The sequence below is a fragment of the Photinus pyralis genome, unplaced genomic scaffold (genome assembly GCF_008802855.1).
Source record: "Photinus pyralis isolate 1611_PpyrPB1 unplaced genomic scaffold, Ppyr1.3 Ppyr1.4_LG8, whole genome shotgun sequence".
NCBI lineage: Eukaryota > Metazoa > Arthropoda > Insecta > Coleoptera > Lampyridae > Photinus > Photinus pyralis.
In genome coordinates this window covers 28,366,625-28,385,439 of record NW_022170819.1, presented here as the reverse complement: position 1 = coordinate 28,385,439, position 18,815 = coordinate 28,366,625, and positions in this window count along the sequence as shown.

Here is an 18,815-nt window from a genome sequence, read left to right as displayed (position 1 = left end):
GATAATTAAAGAAAGGAAAAAGGGCAGATTAGGAACAATATAACAATTAAAGGTGTAAAGATGGACAAAAAGAGAGAGAAACCACGGATTAATGGCTGAAAGGAAAAGCAGAGAAAGAACAATTGAAGTATGGGGAAATAATGTAATAGTCGCGGAACTAACTTGGGAAAAGAAGCGGGAAGTCAAGAAAGGTAGGGAAAAGTTAAAAGGAAGCAGGATCTGCATAGATGACTAGTTAACGTATGAAGAAAGAAGAGTACAGACAGAAATTATACAGAGAATGAGACATTTGTGGGGAATCGGAGATAGGGAATAACAAGTTTAGAATGAAAGCTAAGTGTTTGGGCTGTTTTGGAACGTCTGCAGTTGTTGATTTGGCCCGGACTCGCATGGTCCTAAAGACCCGTATTCTTTGTATTTTGCGATCTATGCGGCAACCAAAAAAACTGGGACTACGATCCAACAAGATTGAAGGTCTCCACAAGTGATTAAATTCATCAACAAAAAGGCAACTTCAGTGTGTAAGTAAAAATGGTAATAGCAGTGAAAAGAGAAACTAGTACCACTTTTAACTTCGGTTTAAATTATTTGGTATAAAAGGCATAGAGAACTTTGGTGCATGCATTGTGTGACATTGAGTTACATGACTACCGACAAGGTAAATATCTTACAAAGACATAAAACAAGAAGCATCTGGCACGAGTATAGCGTTACTTTAACGTCTAAGAATGAAAACTGTCGCGGAAAAGGAGTGACGGGCGAAAACTCCTCTCAATAAAAAGTCCTTTTTCTTAAATGTGAACATGGAGCTTTCTGTCTCGTCTTTGGGGAGGCACCTGGAGAAATACCACAATTAAAAGGTGGCCAGGAATATTGATTTTATTCCGTGTGTATGCAACTTGTAAACACAAACACTCATCTCTACCAATGCCCGCTCTAACAATTCTGACATGCAAACTGTCAGTTCAAAGAAGAAAATCTCGACATTTTCCAAATTACAAGCAACAGGAAGACATGACATAAATTGCGATGTGCATCAAAAGTGTATAAATTCAAAAATGTCATAAAATTCAATTTTACACGGGGATGTAATGCATTACAATACAGCAGATGTGCACATGCATTGTGCAAACGAACCTCTTTATACAAACCAACAATTCTCATCCATTCGGCCTACATACATACGTCAAGAATATTTCAGAGATTCGGATTGCACGTAAACAGATTTACCAAGCCTCAAGTTCATTTTTTTTTCAAAGCGAAACGGAAATTTAACATCTAAAAGGTGGTTTTGTAATTAAAATTTTGCGCAAGTAGGTCTCGACGTGCTTCTCATACATTTTAGTCCGCAGAAACTTTTCGCTTAACGCGAAAACAGCGGAAATTTTGTTTAATTTAGATTACCGCCCCGGGCTTCATTGACGAAAGTAAATTTTTTTCGCCGTAAATGAACTTTACTAATCAGATATCGGGTTGTTGAAGAAACTCGATAGTCGATAACATCCCCGAAAGATGAATTAATTAATTAGGATGCTTTTACGTTTTAGTTTCTAACTGATCCATGTGTCCAATGTGTCTATACTAACAGAACAACGAGGTCACCTCTTCGATTTGCTTTGGAAAAATACCATTTATCCATTTTTCAGGAACTGAGTAAATGCAACGTAGTAAAAATTTCGACAATCAAAAGACGTACGCGGGTTCCGTAATCCATTGACAACGTTTATGAGTTGATAGCTATCCCAACGTTAAAGTTCATCATCGTCTCTCACAAAACACAATCTACCCTTAGGTTCTTAGACTTCGAGGAATAAGACAACACGTGTTTATTGTCTGCATCTCATTATTACGTTGCAGTTAACAAAATTGGTTTCTCATGCGAGCAAGAAAATTTAATTCTCAGCGGAGTGAAACAGCTATAGTCTCATAGAAAACAATTGGAATTCCATCCAACTTTGTATTTGACGATACATACTTATCTGCACTCTGCAAAATGGGACAGTATCCTCTCTCTATGCTTTAATTTACTCTGTTATTAAATTGCGATTTGTGCTGTTTTAGTGTTATTTCTTCTCAAGACTTTTAATTTTATGTTTTCTAGAGCGTTTCCACTACCGTTACGAATTATCTAGATCTGCAAGAGAAAACGAGAGGATGCTTTCCAATGCAATCATTAGTTATCCAAAGAAATTAAATGCTGGCTGCCTTACAAAGATTCATCACCCATTTTCAGGCATTTGTCCACCTTCCCATATCCATTTAAATTGGACTGAGCAAAAGGATCTGGGCATATAAAATGCCGCGAAGTATCTAGAGAACTCAGAAACTTTCCACAAATGTTCACCATGGTGCTAGAAATTCCCAAATGCATTTACAAATGCGATAAATCCTAGAAGTACTGAGAAAGATATGGTAATTCTTGGGAAGGTTAAATAAATATTTGGGATAGAGCACCCACACTTGGAATGTTTTTATTGCTTTGGAAAGACTTCTGGGAAACGTTTATAAAACTCACGACAATATTCAAAAGGCTTTTCCTTATCTATAAGTCGGAAAAACCTTTGATAAAAACGCGCTGAGATCTGGAAAGGATCAAGAGAACTTTGGAGGGAGCTGAGGAAACGATGCAGAAAGCTTTTAATGAGGTTGAAAAGGTTTATCCAAAGTTCTCTGCCAGAACGGAAGTGCTCCTAAAAACACTCACTTGTCAAACTTTGAAATGTGGAACTAAGGAAAAGTAAGCTACTATTCAAAACACTTTTTTCTAGCACCTAACTCGGTGATTTGTTCACACTTTGGTTCTTCCGGGTGCTAAATTTGAGCGTCAATCATCATACGGAAAGGGAGATGGAGCAAGGTAAAGAAAAATTAGGAAACCACAAGTTCTGGGGCTCTTAAAATACTTAATTCTGAAGCCAAATGAGTACCGTGTTTTGACAGCCCGGGTGTGGAGTTGTAGAGCTGCAAGCCAAATATGATTTTGACGACTAGAGTTCAGAGGGAATTTGTTTTTTGAGAGTGTCATCTATACAAAGTGACTTTTTTCGAAAATTCCGTTGCCTTCGGATATACATTTATAATCACGTTAGATGTGGCATGATTAATTATTCGCGTCAAACTGCTTTCAATTTCCGATTAATTAAAAAACCAAAGAGATTGTTTTGTTAATATCAATGTTTGAGGACCCAAAAGGGTCACCTAAAATCGCTTAACCTAGAACAGGAAGCGTTGATCTTGGCAAAATAACACAGTTTCTAAATTTATGATGATTTTTTTTAAATCTGCTTTTTCAAGCATCTGTCAAAGAGAGTGTAACAAAGCACCCATTTGCGTACAAGGAATTATACCAGTTTTAAAGAACGCACCAGCTTTAATGTGGGCCCGGCACGTTGACGAACTAAAACGACCAGACCGAGACCGAGAAACGGTAGCTCCTGGATCTGTGTATTTGTTTATCATGGAGGAGGAGAAACTAATTGCTCTAATTTCTAGCGTCCTGTTTTAGGCGCCGATAAGGAAAACCAGTTGCCGAACATGATTGTAACGTTCCTAATTGTTCCCGTACACGACAGCCCTTGACATGAGGAAGCAGAGGAAGAATATTTCAGCTCCGGTAATTAATTATTGACAAATTCTAGTTTCCTTGCGTTATAAACCGAGAATTAAAGCCTGTAAGATCGTGCAGTTTATTTCATTATCGCAGACTTTTCGCGATTGACCCGAAATCACAGATAACAATGGGAATTACTGGGTTACCGAATATAAAAATTTTAATCCGGTCAATTAAGTGAGTATCATTAACCGTAGTTAATTAACAATTATGCTCCAGCAAACTTGGTCTGATTACATTGGGCGTAGTATCATTAGAAGGGCCCTTATAATTATAGCCCAGTCAATTTAGACCAAAAATGGGCAATCAGAGGAACTAAAAATACTAGTTCCAATTTTTTCAGAAATGTGTAGGCAGAGGTTCCCTGAACAAGAAAAAATAAAGTCCCTCCAAATTCCGGTGCCGCTAGGGGAAGGAGGGGGCTTTAAACGACCCATTTTTCAGTTTTTCGCTTTTAACTCGAAAATGGTGCGTTACAGTGAAGAAGTTATTCAGTACAAAATGAAAGCTTATTAAAATTGCTACTTTATTTTTTCTTGTTCAGGAAACTTCTCCCTACACATTTCTGAAAACATTGGAACTACTATTTTTAGTTCCCCTGATTTTCCTATTTTGACTGGACTAGTAGCCCAATCTTGGAACTGTTTGAAATTATGGATTCTACAGGCCACATTCTATAAGAACATTTTTTTTCCGGGTCGATCTGAGACAATTTTTCTTTCGGGGCTCAAAAAAAGGCAGTGTATGACCTTCCTTTTTTTTACCAAAAATCGACTGCACCAAAATTTCTCGGGAAAACACTTTTTCTTATTAATTTTGGTGCGTAGAATCCAAAACATTTCGTACTTTTTCGATCAGACTTCTCAATCAAAAGTTATAGACTAGAAACCAATTTCGAAAGAAAATTCAAAGGGCTGTAACTTTTGAACTAGTATAGCCCAGTCAATTTAGACCAAAAATGGGCAATCAGAGGAACTAAAAATACTAGTTCCAATTTTTTCAGAAATGTGTAGGGAGAGGTTCCCTGGACAAGAAAAAATAAAGTCCCACCAAATTCCGGTGCCGCTGGGGGAAGGGGGGGCTTTAAACGACCCATTTTTCAGTTTTTTGCTTTTAACTTGAAAATGGTGCGTTACACTGAAAAAGTTCTTCAGTACAAAATGAAAGCTTATTAAATTTGCTACAAGTTTGGTTATATACATTTTTTCGAAAACTGAACCGTTTTATGGTATTAATGTCCTCGTACCCATCGAATACAACTGCACAATTGGAAGAATAGTGATTTATTATATATGAAGCATACTGCTCACAGATGAAAGAGACAGTGGTCCCAACATTCCACTTAACTCTGTGAAGGAGAAAGCCACCGTCCACTACAGTGTAAATCGTTTTGAGGTGCACTGCATCCATGTACACAGGGAAAGCCTCATAGAGAGCAGATTTCCTGAAGCATCCTTCGTGGAATAGTCATGGGGTATGGAGATAATTCGTACTTCAGCAGGTTTGAACTATAGGGATGTTAATGCTGTACAGGTTTTATTGTGACGATTTTCCCCTAAAATGACCGGGGGAGGATTTAGAAGCCAAAAATATACGAAAAACGTGAGTGAAAAACAATTTTGTTTAGAAATTACCACATTTCCAGTGCCGGTAGCACGAAAACGGTTCAGTTTAGCAATTTTAATAAGCTTTCATTTTGTACTGAAGAACTTTTTCACTGTAACGCACCATTTTCGAGTTAAAAGCGAAAAACTGAAAAATGGGTAGTTTAAAGCCCCCTCCTCCCCTAGCGGCACCGGAATTTGGAGGGACTTTATTTTTTCTTGTTCAGGGAACCTCTCCCTACACATTTCTGAAAAAATTGGAACTAGTATTTTTAGTTCCTCTGATTTTCCTATTTTGACTGGACTATTAAGATGAATTTCAATCTCAATTTCAAGAGTAGCCCCCGCTTTTCAGGACGTTAGGGACCCTGGTAACCCATTGAATTAATGTCTGTGGAGTTTTCCCTCGCTTAATATTAATAGTCTATTTTGATGTCGGGGTCACGGATTAGGAGAAGATTGAGGATTAGTACAGTGTGTTAATCCAATGTAGAGCATATTATAGTTTTTGATACGTAGGTAATTAAAATGGTACTCTCCACAGATGTGGGTGCCTTTGGATTAAAATTATATACAGGTTGTTTAGATCATTTATGTTATATGGTAGATTTTGTGTACGTTGTTAGAATGCTATGTAACTTTTTATAATTTTAACAATTTCATAGTTTAATTACGAGGTTTGTTGTCGGCTTGTACGATGAGTCGGGGTATTGTTTCTTTTATGTGGGGGCGTTATTGAATTTGTTCTTGTATTATCATTAGCTTTTTAATTAGTAATTGATGATGCCTTTGTTGAAAAATAGCATAATTGGTTTTCGAGCCAAAATAAAATGAGTAAACCCAGGCCTACTGTGTATAGTCACTAAAACGACTTCTGAACAGACTGGGTTTGCGAATAATAATCATTGCCTCAGACTGTGCCCTTCTGCACAGTCGTAGATCGCCTACACACTGCGCCGGCTTTAATTTAGGTTGGCCAAATACATGTTGTAGTTATTTGGCGGTTTGCATAAAATATATCGAGAATAAATTATATTCTCGGTGTGTATAAATATCACAAGGGATTAGGGATTAGATTTAGGATTCCTTTTTGCGCATCGGGCAATAGACCTTGGCATTTTCTTCAAGTAAATTAATGCAATTATGGCATGTATTGGTTAAAAAAAATTTGTCGCTAAAAATACGCATCTAACAATTCTTGAGCGTTTTTGAAAAAAATAAAGATTTAGACCAAATTTGGGCAATGCAATGCAAGTTGATGCATAGATAACTCCTCGGGTAGAGTTTAGTCTTTTTCCCAACAAGATTGGTGCTTGCATAACCATTTTGTGCAACAACGCGATGGATGCCAAAGTTAGTTTTTGATAGTTGCACATCTGGAACCGATAAGCTTCCATATAGCGAAAACCCGAAGTCGACACGAGGTATAAGGAATGAGCTGTAGCCCGGAACAATGGACAGAGGGACTAAAAACTGAGGACATAAGCGCTCCACTTTCTTGGGTTGTGCTAAAAAAAGTTATTTTTAATTAGCTTTTTTATTTCAGTACCTACTGCAAACGTGCTTAATTTAATTTATATAATTTTGTCAAAAAATTGGCAACCGGCCAGTCAATTCTTTTCACCGATGAGAATTTTGAAAATCGCATTTTAAGTATGTTGGGCAACGATAATGACCGGCCGGCCAGGACTGAAAGTTGACGGACTGCCGACAAACTGAACGTGAGCGCCGAGCTTTAGGTATGAGCAACTAAACTTTATTCAGGGGAGGGCGCGGAAATTTTAGGTCACATCTAATATTAATTAATTTGAGAACTCGCGTGGAAAGGTGACATTAAAAATGAACTACAATTACACATAACCAATACGTCTTCCATTCTTTTTCGGGGGCCAACTCGACTCAATGAAGTGTTGCTCATACCTTACTAACGAGTCGAAATAAATTGACTTGAATAGTGTATCCGTAGGCCATATTTTAAAAACCTCTCGAAAAATCACCAGAGATTTTCAAGAGAATTTCCAGGAATCTAGATCCTCCTGAAGCACAGTCCCTCTCTCCCAGCCCAAGCCCTAAACAAAAAAGGGTTTAGGACAGAATATTTTGGAGCATAACTCTATCCACGAAGAATGAATTTTAGAGCTCGTAGATAAAACCGCCACTAACGTTTGGCGTTATATCCGACGGAATATTTATGTATGCGCAAATTTTGTTTGACAGCGAGACTGTTGAGTAAAATTAAGAAATTTGATGATCTGAGTTTTTGTTGGCTTTGATGTTACGAGAAATGTACAATATATGCGTCAAAGCATTATAAGCAGTAGAATTGGCATTACAAAGATTTTGTTCTAAGGGATTATAAACTCACAATCCGGAATTTTGGGAATTTTCTCACTTATCTGCTACCACATCTTCTAATTTCAATTTGAGTTACCAATTGATGCATGTAATAAAAAAATTTTTTGTACACGTATGTGCAATTAATTATTCAAAACTCAAAGTGAATTTAACCCAGTTTTTGATTGTGACTGTCAATATGTAATTGGTATAGGTACAATCGGAATGTTTTAATTTAATCAAATCAAACAGTTTCAAACATTTTTTTTAATTGCAGCATATAAAACGTGTCCGTTAATTTATATCATTCCAAGTAGGTAGGTACACCAATTAGTAAGCACTCATTAAGCTCGGTAATTATTTTGCAGCTTTTCGTTCCGGCGCAAATCGGAAATGAAAGGGATTAACCTAAAACGCGCGGAAGGGATGGGATAAAGATATTTAAAGCGGCTCCTTTACATACAAAAATTTAAAAGGTTTAAACTAACCTTTTGTTGAAATAAACTTGGCATAATACCCGAAATTGTAGCTTTTTGTGTTATTCCACTTTGATATGGTCATATCAAGTTAAAGCAAACTTTTGCGGGGAAAAAAAAGTTATCCAAAAGTAGCGCGTCGCAAACTTTTTACATAAACCGAAAAAGGTCGAATAACAATTTTTCATAAACGGCTCGCGCTCTTTTTTTGTCTCCCTGCGATAAAAACACCCCCTACCTTTTAATAGAAGGAAAATACTTGTCACTTCGGCAACTCCCATCTTTTAGTCCTATTGTCTGTTTGGTCACCCACTAAAATAAAGAAAATAAAACACAAGGGGCACCCACAAACTCAATTAAATTGCACTAATTCGATTGGTTAAAAATAAATATCTACACTGGACGCGGAAAGTGCGTAAGTATTTGAGCGAGCGCGTCTATCAAATATAATATTCAATTGCCCTTTCAGTGGAACACGACGAAAAGTACTGAAATATCTGAAACGGGAGCTGGTGGCGGGAAGTTCGCAGGCGTTTTGGGTTGGATATCAACAGTTGAAGTTGGCGCATGCTTTATATACAACTGAATATGTTTATCATAGTTTTAGGGTGGGATTCGATTTCAAATCATCTACAAACCTTTAGTTTCATCCCTTTTTATCCTTCTGGCCAAATTTATTATCCTCTTTCAACTCCTGAATAATGAGCGCTGTAATACGAGCTCTTTCGCGTAATTTACGATTTGCATCTCTCCCGACCCATCCGGAAAGTTAATCGAAAACCAACAAAAATTCTGATTTCAATCAAATTTCAAGAGGACTTGTTTTTAGACGATAATAAATTTGCCAAAAAGTCATCTTTCCATATTATAGCCGTCGCGCACCGTCAAATGGCGAATTTAAATTCGAAAGGTATCCTTATTAAATTTAATAACATGGGTTTCAGGTTTCGGAACAGTGGAAAACTTTGTGGCGTGGGGTATGCAACGTGATAATTGTGTTGCAAGTAAGTTTCTTGAAGCCATTACTGGCGGACCTGCATTAGAACGTAATGAGTTTATTAACGAGAAATTACAATTTTCAATTGATTGCGATTTCGAATTTAACGTTTAACAAAGTTGGAACGTTTCACGAGAACGGAAACCATAAACGGTCCTTGGTTACACAGTTTGCATATTCTTGAAATTGCTGCATATGACAATGACATGGCATTTATGTAGTTTACTCCATTCCAAAAGGTTCACTTGCTAATGAGAAAGAAGAAAGGGATGGACAAAAAAGAAAAGAATGCTTTACATTTACATTATGTTCACAGCTGGGCAGAATACTTTCAAAATGTATTTGAATACTAAATAGTAAATACTTTACACAAATCAAAGGTACATATTTGAATACTAAATACTTTTACGTCCAGCACAAGCGAATACTAGATACAGATACATTGAAAAGTATTCAAATACTTAAAAAAATAAGTATTCAAATACTTTAGAATGTATTCGAATACTTTCAAAAGTATTCGAATACTTTCAAAGGTATTCGAATACTATAAAAAGTAATCGAATACTTTGAAAAGTATTTCATTAACTTACTTTGAAAAGTATTCAAATACTTGTCACTCAACCACATTAAAAATTTAAAATAGTATACTAGATAAAAGCCTAGATAAAAGTCTTAATACTACTTAAAAAATCAAGTTATACTTTGTATGAGGTTAGTTTTTTTTAATATTTCTATTGTTATATACAAATTTAAGGGGAGTAAAAGCGTATTATTATTATATTATTATATAGGAGGTACCTACCAGGACTTTTCTTATACCAGTTATATCCTTAAGAATACGTGTACCAGTTTTCAAAGCGATCGTTCGTCGTGCACATGATACGTACGCCTTTCTGAAATTAATCCTAGCGATTTTGGAACAGATCCATTTTTGACCATCCGTTTGTCAGTGTGCATGGTAGTTTGTTTAGAAACGTGCGATCGCTTTGAAAATTGGTACATATGGTCTTAAGGATATAAGAAAGGTCTCTATTGTTTTTAAGTTACGTAGACTATCGAGTCAAAAAGTTTCACTCCAGGATCGTTCGGTATTCAGATGTATCGGATTTTTATATTTGATTTTGTGACAATGGAAACTTTCGCTAAACATTTCTAAATTGTTCTCAAATATTTGAATAACTTAAAAGTATTAATAATAATAATAATAATATTGCCTTTAATTATCCCAAAAAAAAACAGAAATAAATCATAATTCTACAAGGCGAAGTTCAGTTCGGCGGAGACCACCGCCGTCTGTTCTTCCACTTAACCTTGGAACTATTCCGACTGTTATTTACATTAAAAAAAAAAAAACTACAATATAAAAAATAAAATAAAAAAATAAAAAATAAAAAAAATACTTTCCTTAGAACCTTCCAATAAAACCGCGATGAAATGACTGGATATGTTAAATTTGGATTTGATGTTCGAGCAGCAATTTGCGCAACTTAAGTTTGAATGATTTAAGCGATAGCAATTTAAGGTTTGCAGGAAGATTATTATAGACCTTTGTGATCCTATATGAAAAACATCTTTTGAAAAATTGCGTTCTATGGACTGTACTGCCTTTTTTTGAGGCCGGAAAAAAAATTGACTGCGATCGACAGGCAAAAACATTTTCTTATAGAAATTGGCCCGTAGAATCCATAATTTCAAACAGTTCCAAGATTGGGCTACTAGTTCAAAAGTTACAGCCCTTTGAATTTTCTTTCAAAATTGGTTTCTAGTCTATAACTTTTAATTGAAAATTCTGATCGAAAAAGTACGAATTGATTTGGATTCTACGCACCAAAATTAAAAGAAAATGTGTTTTCCCGAGAAATTTTGGTGCAGTCGATTTTTGATAAAAAAGGAAGGTTGTACACTGCCTTTTTTTGAGGCCCGAAAAAAAAATTGTCTCAGATCGACCCGGCAAAAAAATGTTCTTATAGAATGTGGCCTGTGGAATCTCACAGAAAGAACCTTATTTTGCGATATTTCAATTGCTTCATTTAGCAGATAATCGAAGGTATATCTTGCTCCTGGTGTGGTTCCATTTCTTGATTTTCACCAGAACTTCCGCAAGGGTGTCGTAGGCTGTCTGTGATGGAACTTTTACCAGTCCTTTATTATAGTCTTTAGAGTACACAAACAACACTTATCACTATTTAAAGTTTTACTAACATGCACTTTTTTAGTAGCTTCCATTTTTCTGAAAATCTCAAACCAACCACATACTTTAGTAATTCACTAGCTTGCTGATTCGATAGAAAATAACGGATTATGTAAGAACACGTTAACTAACTTATAATATTAATTTTTATGAAACAGTTAGCTAATATTTTATTGGTTCCTGAAAGAATAGTACATTATATATCAAGGTAGAGAAGTCCACTATTATTGCCTGAGCACCAAGATTACATCTCGAGGCGCTTGCGCCTTGCAATAATAGACTTCTCTACCGTGGTATATATACTATTTTTTTCACTACTAGCACTTGAAATCCTCTAAATTAACATATTATATTCCGACAGAATTGTTTGTTTCTTAATTTAACATGTCAATCAAGTACGTGGAAGTACAAGTCAAACAGGCCGTATTTTGTTCTGTCATTTAGATTTTTCAAAGAGTAATTTCGTTCGAATTTTTTCGTAATTTCTCTGTTGCTGGTCATTTAGATTTTTCAAAGAGTAATTTCGTTCGAATTTTTTCAAAATGTGATAATTTATAGGTATGTAATTTCTCTGGAAATTGCGAATGGTGGCAATTATTCGTTTTAGAGAACTTGTCTAAACGGTCTCATTGAGCGAAATTTCGGGTTGTGTTTTCTAAAAGTGACAGCGTGACAGTTCTCATTATTGACTACTAGTTAATAATAAAAAATTATTAACCACTTTGAACAAATGCCGAGAAGGCCTACTTTACAAGTGGAAAAAAGGTTAATAATCATGTCATCAGACGCTAGTAGTGAAAAAAACAATTTATTAACTTTATTAGCGATGTGGTTATTAATGAATATTAAAAACACGCAAAGACGGGTAAAAAAATAGGTGGAATGTTTTGTGAAAAATCAAGTCTAATTTACAAAAGGCGAAGTTAACTGATTGTCCCAGAAGATGCCCACCCATTTTCGTACGCGCTACGGGTAATTTATATTTTTTATATTTATATTTTGTTTATATTATTATGGATCTACAAACTATTTTCTAATCCTTAGGTAAAAGGGGATGCAACCCCTATCTTATACTTCTTAGTATAGTAAGTACTATTTTAATTACAGAACATAAACAACATTAACACTAATATCAAACTTGACTTAAAATTATACAATATTAAAAATTATAACCCTTCAGGTAGTGGTGGGTTTTCCCAATATTAATTTTTTTGTAAAACACAGTATTTTTTATTATCTTAAGTAAGCATAAGTCAATTTAACAAAAAAAATGCAATTATTTAATAATACATTTAAAAGGACAGTATACTGGTAGTTTTCACACGTCTGCGACCTTTGCGAGATTTCCCCCTTAAAAATGCCTCCTAGCGTCTGATGGTCGAAGACTGTGGATGTCATGTTCGATGTTAAAGAAGGCTGTTATGTTTCTCTGTTGTCCATTGATGTACTCTGTTCCTAAAATCTGTCTTTAACACTTTCATAATTCCAAACTTTAACATCAATTGGTGTACTAGAGTTTGTGCGATTGTTTTTGTATTTTTACTCTCTAATGGTATATAGCTTGTATGAATTTTTGACCGTAAAGGTATGATCGAATGTTATTCCCGAATGGATAGCTAAACGTTCCTTTTCGACTATTGGCTAATTTAACTCATAATAGGTTAAACTTCTTTTTGTAAAAGCTGTCGGTTAATCTTTTCCTATGTCGCCTTGTGATAAGACACAACCTAGGGCGAAGTTTGAAGCATCGTTTGTTGGGTGCAGGTTGCAGGTGCAGAAAAATCTGGATATCTGAGGATAGGGGGTTGTATTAGTTTCCCTTTAAGTATCTTAAACGAGTTCTCACACTCCATTGAAATTCTACATTCTTTTTCAGTAATTTGTTTAAATCTGAGTAAAATTTGGGACAAACCTATGGTAATAATTCATGAAAGCAATAAAACGTCGGATTTCATCCGCTGACTTTGGAGTGGGGTATTTATTATTACATCATATTTCGTTGGATCTGGGTTGATACCTTCACTAGGTATCATGTGACCTAGATACAGTACTTCGGTTTTCAGAAATTGGCATTTGGATGGATTCAATTTTAGATTATACAAACGACATCTTTCAAATACCTTAATTAAATTTGAATTATTGTGCTTTTCTACATCCAAAAACGAAAATATCGTCTACGTAAAGAATTCAATTGATATCATACTTGAGAAACTACGAGTATTACTTAAAGTATTTAACCAAAATGGTCAACGTTTATACTGATAGTGGCCATTGTTTGACGAAAATGGCGTTAATGGGCAAGATTCTTCTTTTAACTCTGTTTGCTGAAATGAATTAGTGAGACATATATATCTAAAATGTTTTCTAATCTAAGCAATGAAAATTTATCTCCATTAATTTCCTTATTGAGTTGTCTAGTGTTCTACTTGTCTCCATTCTCTGTACCAACAACTAACAATTCTAAGAACTAGACGGTTCTATCATATCGTTTTCTAATAAATTATTTATTTGTTTATCAATTTCTTGTTTTTGTGAATATTGTAACCTTTATTATTTATGTAAGTAGGTTGGTCGTTTGACAATTGAACTTGTTGTGTTTATAAAAATTATTAGTTCCTAACTTATCTCCTTTTCAATAAAATACGTCATTATATTCTTTACAAATGGAAATTACTGAATTGTCATTGTCTATTTTTATTTCATTGCATACTTAACTGACCTATCTTCATTTACGCATCGTATTTTCTGAATTAATTATGTAATAAAGTGACATGCTGGAATTTTTATATCCTCGTATTTTGATAGCTTAGTTTTCACGGGAAGAATGATCTTCGTAATATACGGTTAATGTAAACAAGTTGTACCTAATCAATTAAACAATTTAATTTTTGAAAAAAAAATCTCTACTTAGGATACCATCGGTTGCTATAGGAAAATTTCTGTCTACTAAGTGAAATTGATGCTCAATTTTTATGTTTTCAATGATTAACCCACAATGATTAACCCACTTATAGAAGTGCCTAACGTTTGTCATTTCTACAAATCTGTTATTGGACATTAATAAGATGTGCTTTGGAATATTATTAATATTATAAATATTAGGTAATTTTGCTTAAGTCCGCAATTATAGGACTTCGATTTCAGACGCATATTCTGAAATTGATTTACCGCCTTGCCTTGTTTATGATGATGAATATGATTCCAAAGACTTTTTTTGGTTTGTATCTATCTAACAAATGAGATTTAAATTCCTTAAAAGTTTTAGGCGTAGAAGTTAATGAATTTTTTTGGTTTACTCTTAATGGAGAGTATAAATTGTAATAAAAGTTTATTTATTGGTATAATCTTTTAACATAGCCTCCTCATATTGTGAATCGTCACAAAACAACCTGTTCTGGAACAAATGTACCTGTACTATCCCTTCATACTCCCTTTTCTAAGCTAAGCCGTTCTTTAACCGTAAGGGTAGATAAAGTGATCACTTTAACAGTAAGGGTAGATGTATTATACACGACGATAAATGGATACTATTGCTCGATTTGCGGTTTTATATCTAAGTTTGATATGAGGACATTTTGTTAAACGAATATATGTATTATGTATCTGTATATGGCCCATTAAAAATCACTTTACCACACCACAAAATTAATTATGTTTAAAATCACTGGAAAATACACAAGCTTACCTTTTAGAGCAGTAAAAAAAATGGCGAAAAACTTACGCCGTAGACGAGCTGTCGCGTTGTCGAGTCAATTAGTGGCGAGTTGTCGCGTACCGTTCTGATTTTACCTTCTCTTGCAAAACCCTTGGATTAGAAATTCAGTCGAAAGAAATTTAGGAATTTACCAGCAAGTGCCTTCCCACCTGTTTCTGTCCTGTATTCCTAATCGTTGCATCCGAATCATAGTGTTTTAGGACAGAAGTTTGTATCAGAGCGTTTATTACGCACAATGCGTAGACACATATTATGGCTCTTGTCAATATCCGACTTGACGGTGCTTTTAGGTTACAAAGTTTAGTTTAAACAAAACTCTGGTTTATTGAATTATATGAGACTTAATTAACAGCGAGTACGTTTAGGATGCAATTGGCCAAGGCACGCGACTTATCCTCGTGCAAAACTTCAAGTTCGGTTAAGGGAATACATTCATCCACTAATGCGTCCGTCATATACGACGTTAGTCCTATCAGTTTTTCTCTGCTTAATTCACCGTCCTCTCGGAAAAGATCCATGGAAACGTAGAGACAATCGACATACCGTTTAACGTTTTCTTCGTCGGGGACAAACGCATTGATAGCAATCTCCTTTGCGTATCGGGGGGAGATCTCGGCCTCCACCAAGCATTTTGGATAATAGGGTTCAATCAACTTGTACCAAATCTCGTATATTTCTTGCGTCACCTGAAATGCACGTGTGTGGTCATTTGGAGGACGCGGGGAAACTTACCCTTCTGGACCCAACTGCCCCAGCCAGCAAAATACGATTAGTGCGTGTGTGTTCATCTCTTGGTGATCGCTAAGACTTTGATGTTCAACCTGAGATATAATCCCCAAAATAGTGCTGTCCCAAAGTTCATAAGATTTCGTTATCTTAATTTAAAAACATCTTACGTTACAAAAACAAATGCTATCGGTGACCTCACAGGAAAATAAACTAAGAAAAGAGTAAAGTGAGGTAGCGAAGACTATGATTACCTGCATCAAAACGATATAAGGATAATTTAATTCAATTCCCTCATTCAAGCAACTCTTTACTAGGATTACAGTGTAACAGTTTTCACTTACTATGCCTTTTTGGCACAATATTTTCCCGCAAGGAGATATTATATCAAACGCATCTGCGAAATGCAAAATACCTCTCCATACATTCTCTCCTGATGCAAATTGATCCTTTGGGAATGTCGCGTACAGGTCAGGGTTACAGGTTTGGGAGAAATTGCGAAATCGCTGATACGCGAAAAGATGAAAATTAAACAAAAATTTCCTAATTTCTCCTGATTAAAATTGCTCTTATAGAATTGGGCCATAGACACGCAATATATAAATATTGAATTTTCATTTGCCCTCTTTGAAACGTAGGTCAGCATATCCCTACTCACGTATCCCAAAATACGTTTTCGGAAAGATTTACATGATCGTCAACTTAGAAATACAAACGATATTCAAATACCTGCACATCGATTGCAAAGCTACAAATCTTCGTTTACCTACATGTCTGCATTTTTGTACAATAAGCTGCCTGATGAATACAAATCATTGGATAGCTATCAATTTAGACGCAAAGTAATAATTGTGATTTACAATGAATAATAATTCGACCTTTAAGAATAGCAAGTTTCTGTTACCTAATCTTTCTATATGTATCCTTCTATATACTTCGTATATTGGCATTATGGGTAGGGGGGCCCCGCCCACATGACAAAATTGTGCAACATTAGCGTTTAATAAACGTTTAATGGTGACTTGTAACGTTAGCGTATAAGTTATCATTAACTTACTATTAACGTCACCGCGACTGCTAATGTCCGCCTTTAAGAACGTTTCTCTGTAACGTCTAAATACCTACGTTTAGCAAACGTTACATCATAATCATCTTTATAACATCAGCATTTAAGGTTAATTGAACGTTTGAAACAAACGCCAATGCGATGTAACTCTCTTATGTTGTATAAACGTGGTACAAAGATGTTTATTAAACAATACTAAATTACGTTTATATCATCCTTATACATTGACGGTCGGTATTATTAAAGTCATATTTACTATGTTGTAAGCTAACAGTGTTGTTAAGGAATGTCTTAACAACACCGTTAGCTGACACCAAAGTTAAGTCTGGCTTTATAATACCGGCCGTCAATGTACAAGGATGACATAAACGTAGTTTAGTATTGTCACAGATTGTGTACTTTAATAAACATTTTTGCACTTTGATACTAAAGTGCACAATGTAAAAAAATTCAAATTCAAAATAATTCAAATAATTTTTTACCAGAAATTTAATGTATAAAAAATTATTTCATTCACATCAATCGCTTCACAAAATTGTTAAAAATGTCCCACCATTATAAAGAATGCACAGTTGCACACATATTTTCATATCATCAAAAACTCATTCTAACATTACTGGTGTAATCTTCATTAGTTCCTCTTCGATTGCATTTTGAAGTTCCTCAGTGATGTGCAGACGATTTTGAAAAATATTGTATTTCAAAATCAGAAAAAAAAATCTAACGGACTTAGATCTGGAGAACGTGGTGACCACAATCCTCTGCTGATTAATAGATCATCGTAAAACTGTTGTTCGGCATCATGGAGTAATTGTAAATGTAAATCACCTTGTAGGAAAACGTTGGATATCAGGAAATTCTTGATAGAATTGCTGGCGACAGGACTGAATGGAATACGTCCATGTTCCATCCTGTAGACTTGCACTTCGATAATGTTCCTTTAAGACGAACGCGTCATGTTTTGGTGAAAAAGACATTGTGGAAGATTCTAAAAAAGTAAGGTTATACATCCATAAAATAATTTACGTCTTTTACTTACTTTTACATACTGCTAACGCCTAGGAGGAGCCCTGGTAGAACTGTTTGATTTAAAATAAAAAGATGAGCGTACAAGGTGGAAAATACAAAGAGAAATTCAACACGTAAAAATCGCCGTAAATGGATAGCTTATTCAGCTTATTTGTTGAAGTCGTTGTCGTTCATCCTTGATGAAAAAAACCACAATCGCCAATGTCTAACCCAAAAAACTCCACAATTTTTAAGCACTTAACTCAAACTATCCTCCACTTATTTTGAATCACATCCCTCAATTCACAGAAAACCAACATTCAACAAACATGTTAAACTGCAAATGAAGATAAACCGAATGATGAGTCACCGACCAGCTATTTTTTCGTTGCGCAATGCCCAAAGGCACATTTTTAATATTATAAGGACGTTACTGTAACTGTGCAACTTAACAGTACCAAAATGTCGTTGTTGTAATGTTAAGCTTTTAAAAGTTGAACTAACGTAGTTATGTATGGTTCCGTCAACATACGCTAACAACATCACATTACTTAACATTATTATGACATCGCAACAAGGTTTTGCATAAAAACGTTGTCAAAGTAATATTGGTATAACGTTAGCCTTCTGAATGTTATTTTAACGTAATAATGTCCCGTTCCAGCGACGCAAGTCCAAAAGGTTACAATTTTTAACATTACAAAAACGTCGTAACCACGGTTTAGAAAGAAAAACCATTCAAGTATCGTTGGTATAACGTTGATGTTTTGTTTAATTGAGCTGTTTCAAAATGCAACATTCGTTTAACGTACCAAACGTTTTTTTAACATTGCTTGTCAAGTGGGCGTCTTGCTGGAAACCAGTATTTTTTACGTTTTTACAAAAATTTCGTAAGGTAACCCTACTAAAAATTTTGGCCGATAAAAAGTACTTAAGATTCGCTACAAGGATACATAAAACAAATCAAGCAATTAAAAAAAAATGTTTATGCACCCTCGGTAGTCAATTTGCATTTCAATGACGTTATTGGTTAGACCATCAACAATCCACGTTTTTAGGTATACTTCTACCCTTTCCAGTGTTGCCTA